The sequence below is a fragment of the Schistocerca piceifrons genome, chromosome 11, assembly GCF_021461385.2.
Source record: "Schistocerca piceifrons isolate TAMUIC-IGC-003096 chromosome 11, iqSchPice1.1, whole genome shotgun sequence".
NCBI lineage: Eukaryota > Metazoa > Arthropoda > Insecta > Orthoptera > Acrididae > Schistocerca > Schistocerca piceifrons.
In genome coordinates, this window is record NC_060148.1 from 39,898,317 (window position 1) to 39,910,747 (window position 12,431).

Sequence of the window (12,431 nt, forward strand, 5' to 3'; positions counted from 1 at the left end):
ATGAGATGGGGCCTGACCGCATCACACAGAACAGACAAATATTTCGGAAATAGTCATTGCGACGGGCTATCCTAAATTGAACGGTGCGAGCACAGATTGGTCTTCGTATTCGTCCAGTCTGACACTTAGTGGTTCAGTTTTGTTCAGCAAAGTCAAAGACCGTGTCTGTTGGAAGTATTCAAGCGAGCTGGACGAGGTTCGGTCATTCGTATTGCAGTTAAATTCATTTCTGTTCACACTACAAGGTATGATGCCAAATTTAGTTGGACCACATAACTACTGCAGGCAGTGGACGTGTTGAAAAGATTGATGTGAGTGCAAGGAGTGCTGGCCAAGGACAAGTTTGCTTTTCCTAGTGATATGAGCTTTACACTGTCCAGAACCATGGCTTAATAGTTTCATTCATGCACAGCCAACTTTGCGTAATAAACTTGGAAAATGTCACTAATTCATTTGATGTCAACAAACTGAACTCCACTGCTTTGTATTCATGATGTTGTGCAGCCTCTATGAAGTATGTATACACACACACACACTTACGAGGGGCGTTTGAAAAGTCCATGGAAAAATAAAAACTACTTACGTGTTTGAGGTAAAACTTTTTTATTTTTCGACAGTCCCCTTTTAGACATATGCAGTGTGTCCAACACTGTTCTAATTTGTTGATCCCTTCAGAATAATAGAGCTATTAGTTGCTGCAATCACCTCCTTGTTTGAATAAAATCTTTGTCCCGCCAGACATTTCTTCAAATTGGGGAACAAATAGTAGTCCGAGGGAACCGAGTCTGGAGAATAGGGGGGATGTGAAACGAGTTGGAATCCTATTTCCATTAATTTTGCGACCACAACTGCTGAGGTGTGTGCTGGTGCATTGTCGTGATGGAAAAGGACTTTTTTGCGGTCCAATCACCAGCGTTTTTCTCGCAGCTCGGTTTTCGAACGGTACAGTAACGATGAATAATATACACCTGTAATAGTTTTACCCTTTTCCAAATAGTCGATGAGGATTATCCCTCGTGAATCCCAAGACAGTCACCATAACCTTTCTGGCTGAAGGAGTGGTATTCGCCTTTTTAGGTGCAGATTTTCCCTTGGTAACCCATTGTTTAGATTGTTGTTTGGTCTCAGGAGTAAAGTACCGTATCCATGTTTCATCCACAGTGACGAAACGATGCTTAAAGTCCTGCGGATTCTTCCTCAACAGCTGCAAGCCATCCTTGCAAGACTTCACATGATTCCAGTTTTGGTCAAGTGTGAGCAACTGCGGAACCCATCTTGCGGATAGCTTTCTCGTGTCCAACTGTTTATGCAAAACATTATGTACCCCTTCATTCGAGATGCCCACAGCACTAGCAATCTCACGCACCTTAACTCTTCTGTCATACATAACCATATCAGGAATTTTATCAATGATTTCTGGAGTCGTAACCTCCACAGGTCGTCCAGAACATTCAGCATCACCTGTGCCCATATGGCCATTTCAGAAATTTTAAACTACTTATAAACTGTTCTGATCAAAGGTGCAGAGTCACCGTAATGTTTATCTAGCTTCTCTTTAGTCTCCTGAGGTGTTTTGCCATTCAGAAAGTAATGTTTAATCACCAGACGAAATTCTTGTTCGTCCATTTTTTGAAAATCACTAGACTTCCTTGATTCACATGAATGCCAAACACAAAGAAATACACCAATATGGCTGAAACTCGGTGTGCGTTCTTTCCAAAGATGCTACTAACTAAACATGACCTCGATATGTGTCAGTGGTGCCATCTCTCGGACTTTTCAAACACCCCTCGTATTTATCTACGAACATAGTATGATATGAGGCAATGTGTAACGTATGTATACGTTATACGTAATACAATTAGGGCGTGCTGCAAACCGGCTAAAAAATAAGGTCTATGAGATGGATGATTTAAGATCAAAATTATTAATACAATAGATTCAAATTAATGATATCAATATAATGGAAGGAAACATTCCACGTGGGAAAAATTATATATAAAAACAAAGATGAGGTGACTTACCGAACAAAAGCGCTGGCAGGTCGATAGACACACAAACAAACACAAACATACACACAAAATTCAAGCTTTCGCAACAAACTGTTGCCTCATCAGGAAAGAGGGAGGGAGAGGGGAAGACGAAAGGAAGTGGGTTTTAAGGGAGAGGGTAAGGAGTCATTCCAATCCCGGGAGCGGAAAGACTTACCTTAGGGGGAAAAAAGGACAGGTATACACTCGCACACACGCACATATCCATCCACACATACAGACACCTGTATGTGTGGATGGATATGTGCGTGTGTGCGAGTGTATACCTGTCCTTCTTTCCCCCTAAGGTAAGTCTTTCCGCTCCCGGGATTGGAATGACTCCTTACCCTCTCCCTTAAAACCCACTTCCTTTCGTCTTCCCCTCTCCTTCCCTCTTTCCTGATGAGGCAACAGTTTGTTGCGAAAGCTTGAATTTTGTGTGTATGTTTGTGTTTGTTTGTTTGTTTGTTTGTTTGTCTATCGACCTGCCAGCGCTTTTGTTCGGTAAGTCACCTCATCTTTGTTTTTATATATAATATAATAGATTTTTGGACAACATGGTTGTGGAGAGAAGCAGCAATTAGTGTGATTAATCAGTAATTCTAAAACAGTCTTAATCGCATTTATTATCGTTAAAATACCGCCAACGGGTTTCAACCGGACATAGGGGCCATCTTCTGCGCATTTACACCACTGGTCAACTTCTGGTGGTATCACTCCTGTCTACATAACGGCAGGAAACTAATAGTTAATGTAATAGCTTGTGGCAGTTTTAAGAAATGAAGTACGAATTAATTAATATAAAACCTGTTGTTTTCTATTTGCCCAAGTACAGGGTGGTTACAATTAAACTTTCGCTACTCGAACCGGTGCAGACGGAAAACTGTTTCCCGTTTGGATACCCAACTTTATAGCAATGAGAGACTGTGCACTGCAAGATTTGTGTTTTCAGCAATGTTAGTGCTGCGAGTTACTGTTAGGTGCTGGTACCGGTATGGCAATGTAGGGTTGAATCGTGAGAATGAGTGTACGAGGTGTGTTTTTTAAGTAAGATCTGTTTGAACATAAGTACACAACGAAGGGTTATTTCAAAAAATGTAAATTTATTTTCAGAAATTACGTACTTCACTCTATTTTTTGACATAGTTGTTAAGTTTGTTGAAATATGTATCATATCTCCAACCAATTTTAAAATACTCTTTTCATAAAAAATTGCCACCTGCTCCGATAACCGAGAGGTAACTGCCGTTTTCGAGTCGTCATCATTGTAACAGTTGCCACTGACATGTCGTTTGAGGTGGCGGAACAGATGGTAATTGCTCGGCGTGAGAACGTGACTGTAGGGTGGGTGGTCTAAAACTTCCCAGACACGACTGGCCAATAAATCGCGCGTGTGACCTGCACTGTGAGGTCTTGCATTGTCACAAAGGAGGACAATTGTCTTTGTCAGCATGCCACGTCTTTTGCTTTGAATTGCTCTGCGTAGCTTTCTGAGGGTTTGGCAATATGCTTCTGCATTGGAGTGGTTCCTCATTCCATGAAGTCGACCAACAAAACACTGTGCCTATCCCAAAACGTGGATGCCACGATTCTGTGCTGTGACAGGGTCTGTTTGGCCTTCACCTTTACAGGTGAGTATGTGTGTATCCATTCCGTGTTCTGTTGCTTCGATTCAGGCGTGACATGCGAAACCTGTATTTTGTCTCCAGTTACGATCTAACTCGAGAAGCCGTCGCCTTCGTCGTGATAATTAGTCGAGAACTTCATCGCACATTCAAATCTTCGGTTTTTGTGGTCCTCTGTAAGGAGTTTAGGGATCCAACGTGAGCACAGTTTCCTAAACTTAAGGTATTCAGAAACAATGTTGTAAAGCACTGATCTCGACATGTCAGGAAATTCGTTTAAGAGACTTGTTATTGTGAAGCGCCTGTTCTCACGAAACCTCGCTTGAGTCGAAGCCACCAAATTGTCTGTAATCAAAGGAGGGTGACCAGTTCTTGCCGTGGACATTGTGATGGCCATCTTTGAATTCTTGTACCCACTTACGCACTTTGCTTTCACTCGTAACAGTAGCACTGTACACTTCGCAAATCTGTCGATGAATTTCTGCAGCAGACAGGTTCCTTGCTGACAAACACCGTATCACCGAGTGAACCTCACACGTGACGGGTGATTTGATAGTCTTAAACATTTTTAAAGCACAGAACAGAACTGTATAGGTTAGCTACAGAGCTGAAACTGAACACAGTTGTTCACGAGACGTGCCGGTACACGACACACACACACTCGTTGCGGTATGCGTGTAAACTACTAGTGTCTACAATGAAACTGACCTTACTTAAAAAACACACCTCGTACATTACAGCTGCAGACAGTCAACACGGACCTGGACCAGGCAAGCAGAGCTTTACTCGTAAAGCTGTTTTATTACAGCAGCAGTAGTGCTGCTGTTCTTAGAGTATCGACACATTAAAAGAATACGGAAAGGTCCTCTTTCCACACTGTGTTGGAAGAATGCAATTCAGAAGTCGGTATTAACTGACGGTGTGAGAATTGCTCGTGGGAGAGGCTGATGGCCAATTGTGCCACAAATTGTTGAATAGGTTTTTGTTGCCACAGCTGAGATAACTGGCTGCAATGTGCAATCTTCGAGCAGTGCACGAACCGTCGTGACAGCCGAACTTTCCACGGTCCACCGTTCAAAAAGTGCTGTGGACAGTAATTGTGCAACCTCTACTGTGGTTTCAGATTGTCGACAATGTGGGTGGTGGTCACATGGAGCATTAATAAATGATTCCTGTTTAGTTGTTATATGTCATCCACATGTTCTTACAGATGTTTCCACAGAGTTTCATTGTCCTACAATCTTAAAAGCTTAATTATAACTACCTTGTACTTTTCTGTGGAGAATGATGGGTGGAACACAAACATTTAACAGTAAACAGCTTTGACACTAGCTCTATTTCTAGGCAATGTTCACACAGTCAGACATTCTGTGCTACACGCATGAGTCTCCTGTAGGTGAGTGGTTGCTTTTCCCTTATTTTACATTTTGCTCCAGCCATGAATTTCCACTGTTGTTAAAGAACTTTTATCTCTTATTGCGATTGTATAATTCGGAGTTACATTGAACTGTTCCATCAGCAATAGTGAGAACCATTAAGGAGGACAGGTGTTAGGAACTAAATGTAAGAATTCAGAGAGGTGGCTTAAAAAAACTTCTGCAAGATGTATGGTGTGTCCTACTTATTGTGAAGCATAAGTAGTAAACCTTTGTCCCAATTTTGGGGAATTGTCATTTTTTGCAGACATTCTATATTGTGTAATACTTTTTCTTCCCCTCGCTTCAATTTGTTTTCAATCCCACAGGTCAACACGAGGCCCTGGAGCTACGTGAGGAATACGTTTCGCCACTGACGTGGAGACGGGTAGCGGTAACAGCTCGGAGAATGACGTGTGCTGTTGTCGAGTGCTGCACCGGAATCTCGTGAGTCAGAAGAGTACGAAACTCGGACGATACCTCGCGGAGATGGAAGAAGTATTCGTAATGTGTACCGAGCACGTGTCCGAGTGTCCTCAAACCCTACACTGCCGCCGTTGTAATCGGGCACGTACAGTCTCGCACACCTGTGGGGTGACGTGCCAATTGTCATTTGTATTGTGAGAAAGCAAATGTGCAGCTGCTAACAGCGGCGTGCTGGGAGTGTGAGGCCTCGCCCGCTCTTGCGAGGTGTCTGGTGTGGCGTTTAGATTGCCTTACGTCAAATGATTCCGGGTGTATACATTGTACTTAGTTGAGAGAGCTTTTTTGTTTCTATTTTGGGGGAAGACTTTAGAAAAACCTCTTTAAGACTCCACACACGGTGTGTGTAACTGGACATTTGTTGTGAAATGTAATTCATAGTCTCATTGGCACAGTAACATTCATTAGAGGCCAGTTTTCAATGTTGAGCCTCCAGTTTTGAGTTTGCTGCTACAGAGTAAAAGCCGAGGTTAATGGTGCCAACTTGCGATCAATTAAATTGTACTGTGCAAGTAGCACTGTGAATTGCATACCGTACTGTGAACACGTGGCGTCGCCCTGTGCATTCGTGGCAAATATTACGAAACTGTTGGTTGCAACAAGTTAAGTGATGTCATAGAAATCTTCACATAGAAAAGGGGCGTGATACTTGGGTGTATTGTGTATATAATAATATTGCAGTATGAGAAGTGTGTAAGCTTCTGAGGACTATAAGTACTGACCATGAAGCATGTACTATAGCTTTGTTACTCTTTGTTTTAAATATTTTATATACGTGTATATGTATATATACATATTTTAGGTGGTTTTTTTAATATATAATGCCATTTTTGGCAATTCAGAATTGAGCTTTGGAGCGATAGGGAGAGAACAGATTGTGTGCTCTGGGCAACAATATTCTTGTTCCCCTAAACCTTTTATCTTTATCGCTCCCTGTAGTACTATAGAAGTTATTCATCATTGTCTTTACATGCCCTATTGAAAGATGTAATTTTGCCAGTGTTAGAGCTGAATTGAAAATGATGAGTATTTGCTTTGAAGTATGTTTCTTCTATCTGAATTTCTGAAGTCAATAACCATACAATGGCTATAAAATTCACACCTCTTTCATTACCTTGTTTCTGTCATTAATGCAGCATGGTTTTTCAAGATCTAGTTTTACATGCTATGTATGCCCCCCCCCCCCCCCCTCTCTCTCTCTCTCTCTCTCTCTCTCTCTCTCTCTCTCTCTCTCTCTCTCTGTCTGTGTGTGTGTGTGTGTGTGTGTGTGTGTGTGTGCGTGTGTGTGTGTGCATTGAAGCACATTATGTTGGGATTTATGCTTGACAAACTCTGTCACACATTGCGCAAGCAGTACCTCAAACCAGCTGTGAAATACAAAGCAAATATTTGAACATTTCTAGGATATCATTTACATACAGATGATCTCTTGGTCCCATTTAATTATAATTAAAATTATAATAAAACTAGTTGTACACACCTTTGCTCATTTATGGGCAATGAGGGGACAGAAATTTTTTCACCACTAAAGTTCATGAGGAAATTCACAAATTTAATTCAGCTGAATTCTGCATCATGTCCTTCTTGTCATTATTTTGCACGCATTTTTTTCCTCTGATTCTGTAGAGAACATCACCTCTCTATCAGTAGACCTAATTTCCAGCAGCTTTCTACTACATTGCAAACACTTTCTCTTATTTTTGGTTTCCAGCTGTCTCTGTCCAGCAATAATTCTGAAACTCGCTCTACTTGCTCTTAGATATCTCTGTATTACTAGCAATAGTACCCAATTGCGTGAAATAATAAGTGTTGATTTGTAAAAACTTGAAAACTTACGTAGTGCAGATTTTCCTTACTGCTATCCATGTATGAGTTTGGGTAAACTTGTTACTGTTTGTATTCCCGACTTTCTTAGTGTGCTTTCACTTTCAACTTGTCTAAAATCATCTTTGATTTCATTGGCACAAGAACATGTTGTAGCCAGTGATCACACTCCCATTTTCAAACTGGTTATGTGTCTGGGAAGGTGATATGCCATTTCTGCTACATCCAGACAGTATGGAGATGGTCATGCAGAAAAAAGACCATTTAGTTATACAAAATGAAAAACAATACATTCACTGGAAAACTAGATGGTTATGTAGAGAAATGAAGCAGGCTTCATGTACGCTACAGAACTAATGGCTAGTTGCAAGACCCACACTATAGGCTGCACGAGTAAGTTTGCATTTGAGTTGATCAAACAGTTCATCAGTAGCAGCAGCAGTGTGAGAGAAGGCACTGTTGTGAAGATGCACTATTCCTCTAGAAAGCATTCCTCACCTCCCATTTTGGATGGCTTGCCATCATTTTCTTAGTCTCACAATAACTATTTGTATTAGTTGCAATGCCTTTTGGCAAGAAAGGCACCAAAAGAACACCTTTATAGTCCCAAAAGATGGTTGTCGTGACCTTTCGTGGTGAGAGCGTCAGTCTGAATTTTCTCGGCTTTTGCTTACGAGGGATGATATTTCTTGAGGGATCTGCACTTGTTCCCCTCGGTGATGTGACACATCTAGGTCTCGTTGCCAATCATGGCTTAACCTAGAAAGGTATCTCCTTTTGTGTGACATCAGATCCAGAACGTCAGTCCTGAGCTTTTTGTCAGTCAATGTGTTGTAACAGAACCACTCTGCTCAACTTTTGTCGTAGCTGAGATGTTCCGACGCAGTTCCCGAGCGAGGAACAAGAAGTGATCAGGAAAACAATATGCAATTTGTCAAGAGGTTCTGCGAGCTGTCCCCCCACAGTTGGCATTGTGTGGGAGGCGGCATTGTCTTGATGCAGTGTCCACTGTCCTTGCCATTTCATGGGATGTTTTCTTCAGATCGCCTCACTCAGTCATTTTAAAATGTGCGCGTAGAGAGGCTGATAGCTCATAATGTGTACATTTGTGAACACTTTACGCCATGGAAGACGATGGGTGATACATTAATCACAGAGAAATCCTCACTCGATCCTAGCAAAGTTTGTGCAAAAAAAAAGTTGTAGGCCTAAAGCTTAACCAAGTTGTAGGCCTAAAGCTTAACCAAGTTGTAGGCCTAAAGCTTAACCCTTCAAGCCGATATTTTCCGGGTGCGTGCGTAGCCTACTGGCGGTAAAATAATTTAATATAATCCATTATGGAGTCAAGGTAGCAGTTGTCATTATACTAGTTATCACTGTTAGCATTCAACCGCGATTCTTATACGTATATTTTAACAACACGTTTCAAGAGACAATGCTCTCATCATCAGGTTGTAAAATCTATGTCATGAAATTAAACGGACTAAAAAGACAAAATACCATCACAAATAGTTGGGAAGTCCATAGAGTAAAATCGAATTAAAAGTATATTGGGTTGTGGGTCCTCGTCTTACATTGAAGTTGTTGACACAAGTCGATGGCCGTCCCATAGCTACCAAATAGCTGTCGCACTGTGCCGGCTCGGGAGCTGTTGTGGACTGACGTGCCTAGGTGTTGTGGCGTGGTTACAGCCGTGTGCTTGACGGTAACGCTACGCTATTGGGCCCCTTATTTCCTTATCGCATTGGTCTGCCATCGTTAGCCCCTCGCAACTCCGTCATTGACATGCTACAAGTTTAAAGTCGCATACCTACTCTAAAATAATTCTAAAAACCTGCTAAAAAGTCTCATTTCTTTAAAATTATCTTGTGCATTTAGAATATTGTTTTGTTTCTTTTCATGGATAGCTACCTCGAATTCCTCTAGTAAATCAAGTTTCCTCCCTTTCTTTTCTACATGCAATATTTCTACGTTGTCTTCTATTGCTATTAAGGGGATGGCCTGTTTCATATATATGGTTCGCAACAGCTGATTTGTCATAATTTCGTAACCTGAACGCATCTTCATGTTCTTCATACCGGATCGCGAATGATCTTCCTGTCTGCCCTAAATATTTTGCATCACAAGTTCTGCAATGAATCTTATAAACTCCCGATCTTTCAAACTTATTTCTCTTCTCACCAATATGGTATTTTGTCTTTTTAGTCCGTTTAATTTCATGACATAGATTTTACAACCTGATGATGAGAGCATTGTCTCTTGAAACGCGTTGTTAAAATATATGTATAAGAATCAGGTAAATACTAATACAAAATACTTTAGAGAACGCAACATTTATTGTGCTTGTATAACTATACAAAAATGCACAAAACTCTTGTTGTAGCTGTTTTAAATGAATGTTTGTCTGCTTTGTTTCTATTTGGGAGGAACATGAAAGTCCTTAAAAACATGTCTTGTCCTTAGACAAGCTCAAGTATACGTTACACTTTTCGCACCACATTTTCCTGCGGCTTTTGCATGGCTCGTATCTGCAATTGAAAAATGTTCATATCTATCGTAGTGCTTGTCACTGCATGGAAGCTGTGCAGGTTGATTAACGAATTTAGACCTTTTGGCCACAGGAAGTGCATCTTCTTCTTGTTAAGTCTCACTGTCACTTAATACCCTTCTATCCTCAGGTGGAACTGCAAGCAGTCTTTCTGCTACCTAGAAACATATAATAGTATCAAATAACATAATTTCAAATATCTGTATCAAATAACATCAATGTAAACATAAAATAATGTGCTAATGCAAATTATCCATTACCTCTAATTTGAAGTGTAGCAAATCTTTCTGTTCTTTTCTTGGAATGTTATTCCCTTTCATGCTTCTCATGTATTTGTTCTATGCATTTACCACAGCAAGGTCCGCAAAGTGCAAAATTACTTTCCATGCCCATTCCATACCACTGAACCAGTAGCATTCCATCTGTTGGTCAACTCCACCCATGTTTTGATTATATTTGCATACCACAGAAGGACAATCGACTTCAATGTGTTTATCACTTTTGGACCAACGTTGCACAGGTTCAGTTGGTGTGGAGCCACAGCAGTTTGAAGCTGTGATTACTTTGTTGCTGTCTTTCCACTCTACAACTACTAAATCACAGTTTTCTGCAACATGTTCTGTACTCTTTCCTCGAACCATCTTGCTTGCGTCAGTGAGAGGCGAGCCCTTTAGTCCGTTGGCCATTATTGTTCCATTTCCATAGAGCTTCATTTCAGTCAATTTCTCCAGTAAAGGCAATGATGTAAAATATCTATCAAAGTAGATTAAGCGCTCTTGAGGTAAAGTTTGTGCCAATGTTAATATCACAGGGAGGCCTAATCCAAACTCCTTTGTCTGTAGAGGAGTTGAATCACCTTGATATATATTTCAAAGTCGAATACAAGACCAGCTGATGTAGTAAGTATAAAGTTCTTTAATCCATCTGGCCGAGGTTTGTTTTTTACAAACTGCCTCAGTGGGCAGTGACCCGTAAATGGTATCATTTGTTCGTCAACTGAATAAGTAACGTGATCCTGTGGAAGACTCGGGCACACATTTCTTACTCCATCATGAACTGAACTGGCTGTACTTTCCATGCTTTACTATTATTATCTGGGGCAGAGGAAGCACCAACCATGTGAAAAGCATTTCTGAGTGCCAGAAACCTGTCTCTTGACACGATTCTCGAAACTGGAGTATAGCCATACTCAGTGCTCCAGTATAATCTCAGTCGAGGAAGTTTGGTGCAACCCATAATCAGGTTGACAGCTATAAATTTCTAAGTTCTGTTGCATCAGTTTTAATGCTTTTCCATGCTTCCACACAGTATACTGATTCTTATGGTCTTCAGCAATCTTAAAGAATTCATCTGTAAAATATGTGGTAAAATACTGGAGAGGAGTGTGCAATGGATCTGGAAACTGAAAAGAAAATTGATTTGAAAACGGAACAAACAGCTTACAATGGACCTAGTTTTCATTTGCAGAACAAAATATATTACAGTAACCCAGAGAGAAGGTGTATATTTTACCTGCATTCTAGAAAAGTTCAATGGTCCTGAGTGATGCTTAGCTTTAAATAATTTCTTCTTCCACAGATATTTTCCGCCTAATAAGCTTTTCTTCTTTATAACTTGTGGAGAACTTAGATTATCTGCTTTCAGTTGATTATTATTCCTTGACGATTCTGATGCAGTATGAACTGGTATTTCATCTGGATCAGAATCGGAATTCGATGCACCAATATTTTCTGGCACAAACAAATCTTCAGAATCTTCTTCATCACTTACTTCTAAGTCTGATGCATCAAGCAACTTCAAAATATCTTCCTCAGTAAATCCCTTCATTATCTAAAAATGTTCCAATACATTACACCATATACATTGCATTAATCAGCATGCAAGAATGCGAATAAAAGTATTTGAGTAAAACTAACCTCAATAAGTGAAAACTGCAGCAATGCCTAACCCTCAAGATTGTGACGGTGGAGACAATTTCGAGCACCACAGCCACAATAATCACGCAAAATGGATATTTCGATAATACACAAATTCTTTGAGATGTCTAAAAACAGACTGAATCCAAACAATTCCTCAGAATCACACAAAAACACAACTGTTACAGACAAGACAAAGGCACTACATGTTACGCAATGACACTGGAAGACAAAGAAGCCCGCCAAAACAGCGGAGTGGACGGAGCTGCGATCTAGTGACGTTCGGCGGTACTACACGAACCAAAGTACCCTCATGATCGTTCATTTACGGCTGCAATTACATTCTAGCTCCAAAAGTATGAAGTCGTACCAGACCCTCACAATCGTGGGCGTAGGGGCGTAAAGGGATAAACAAATATCCACCAACACTCCCTGGTCCGAGATGCCGGAACTCTAGCCGGCCGCATATTCTGTTTGCATACGCCGCATTTCACTATCACCACCACAAGCACAAAAAGTTGCAGAACCTTTATGACGGACAACATGTCGTCCCCCATTTCAGCCCGCAGACGTGCACTATTAAACTTAGA

At 40.8% G+C, this 12,431-nt stretch overlaps 1 protein-coding gene across 1 annotated transcript in view; it reads left to right on the plus strand.

The window, feature by feature from the left end:
• The window catches only part of LOC124720074, a 216,059-nt gene extending 209,413 nt beyond the window's left edge, over positions 1-6,646 (plus strand). The window contains exon 15 of the mRNA XM_047245342.1: positions 5,400-6,646. The gene's annotated coding sequence lies outside the window, so the exon portion shown is untranslated. The remainder of the gene's footprint in view (positions 1-5,399) is intronic.
• Positions 6,647-12,431: the final 5,785 nt, after the last annotated feature.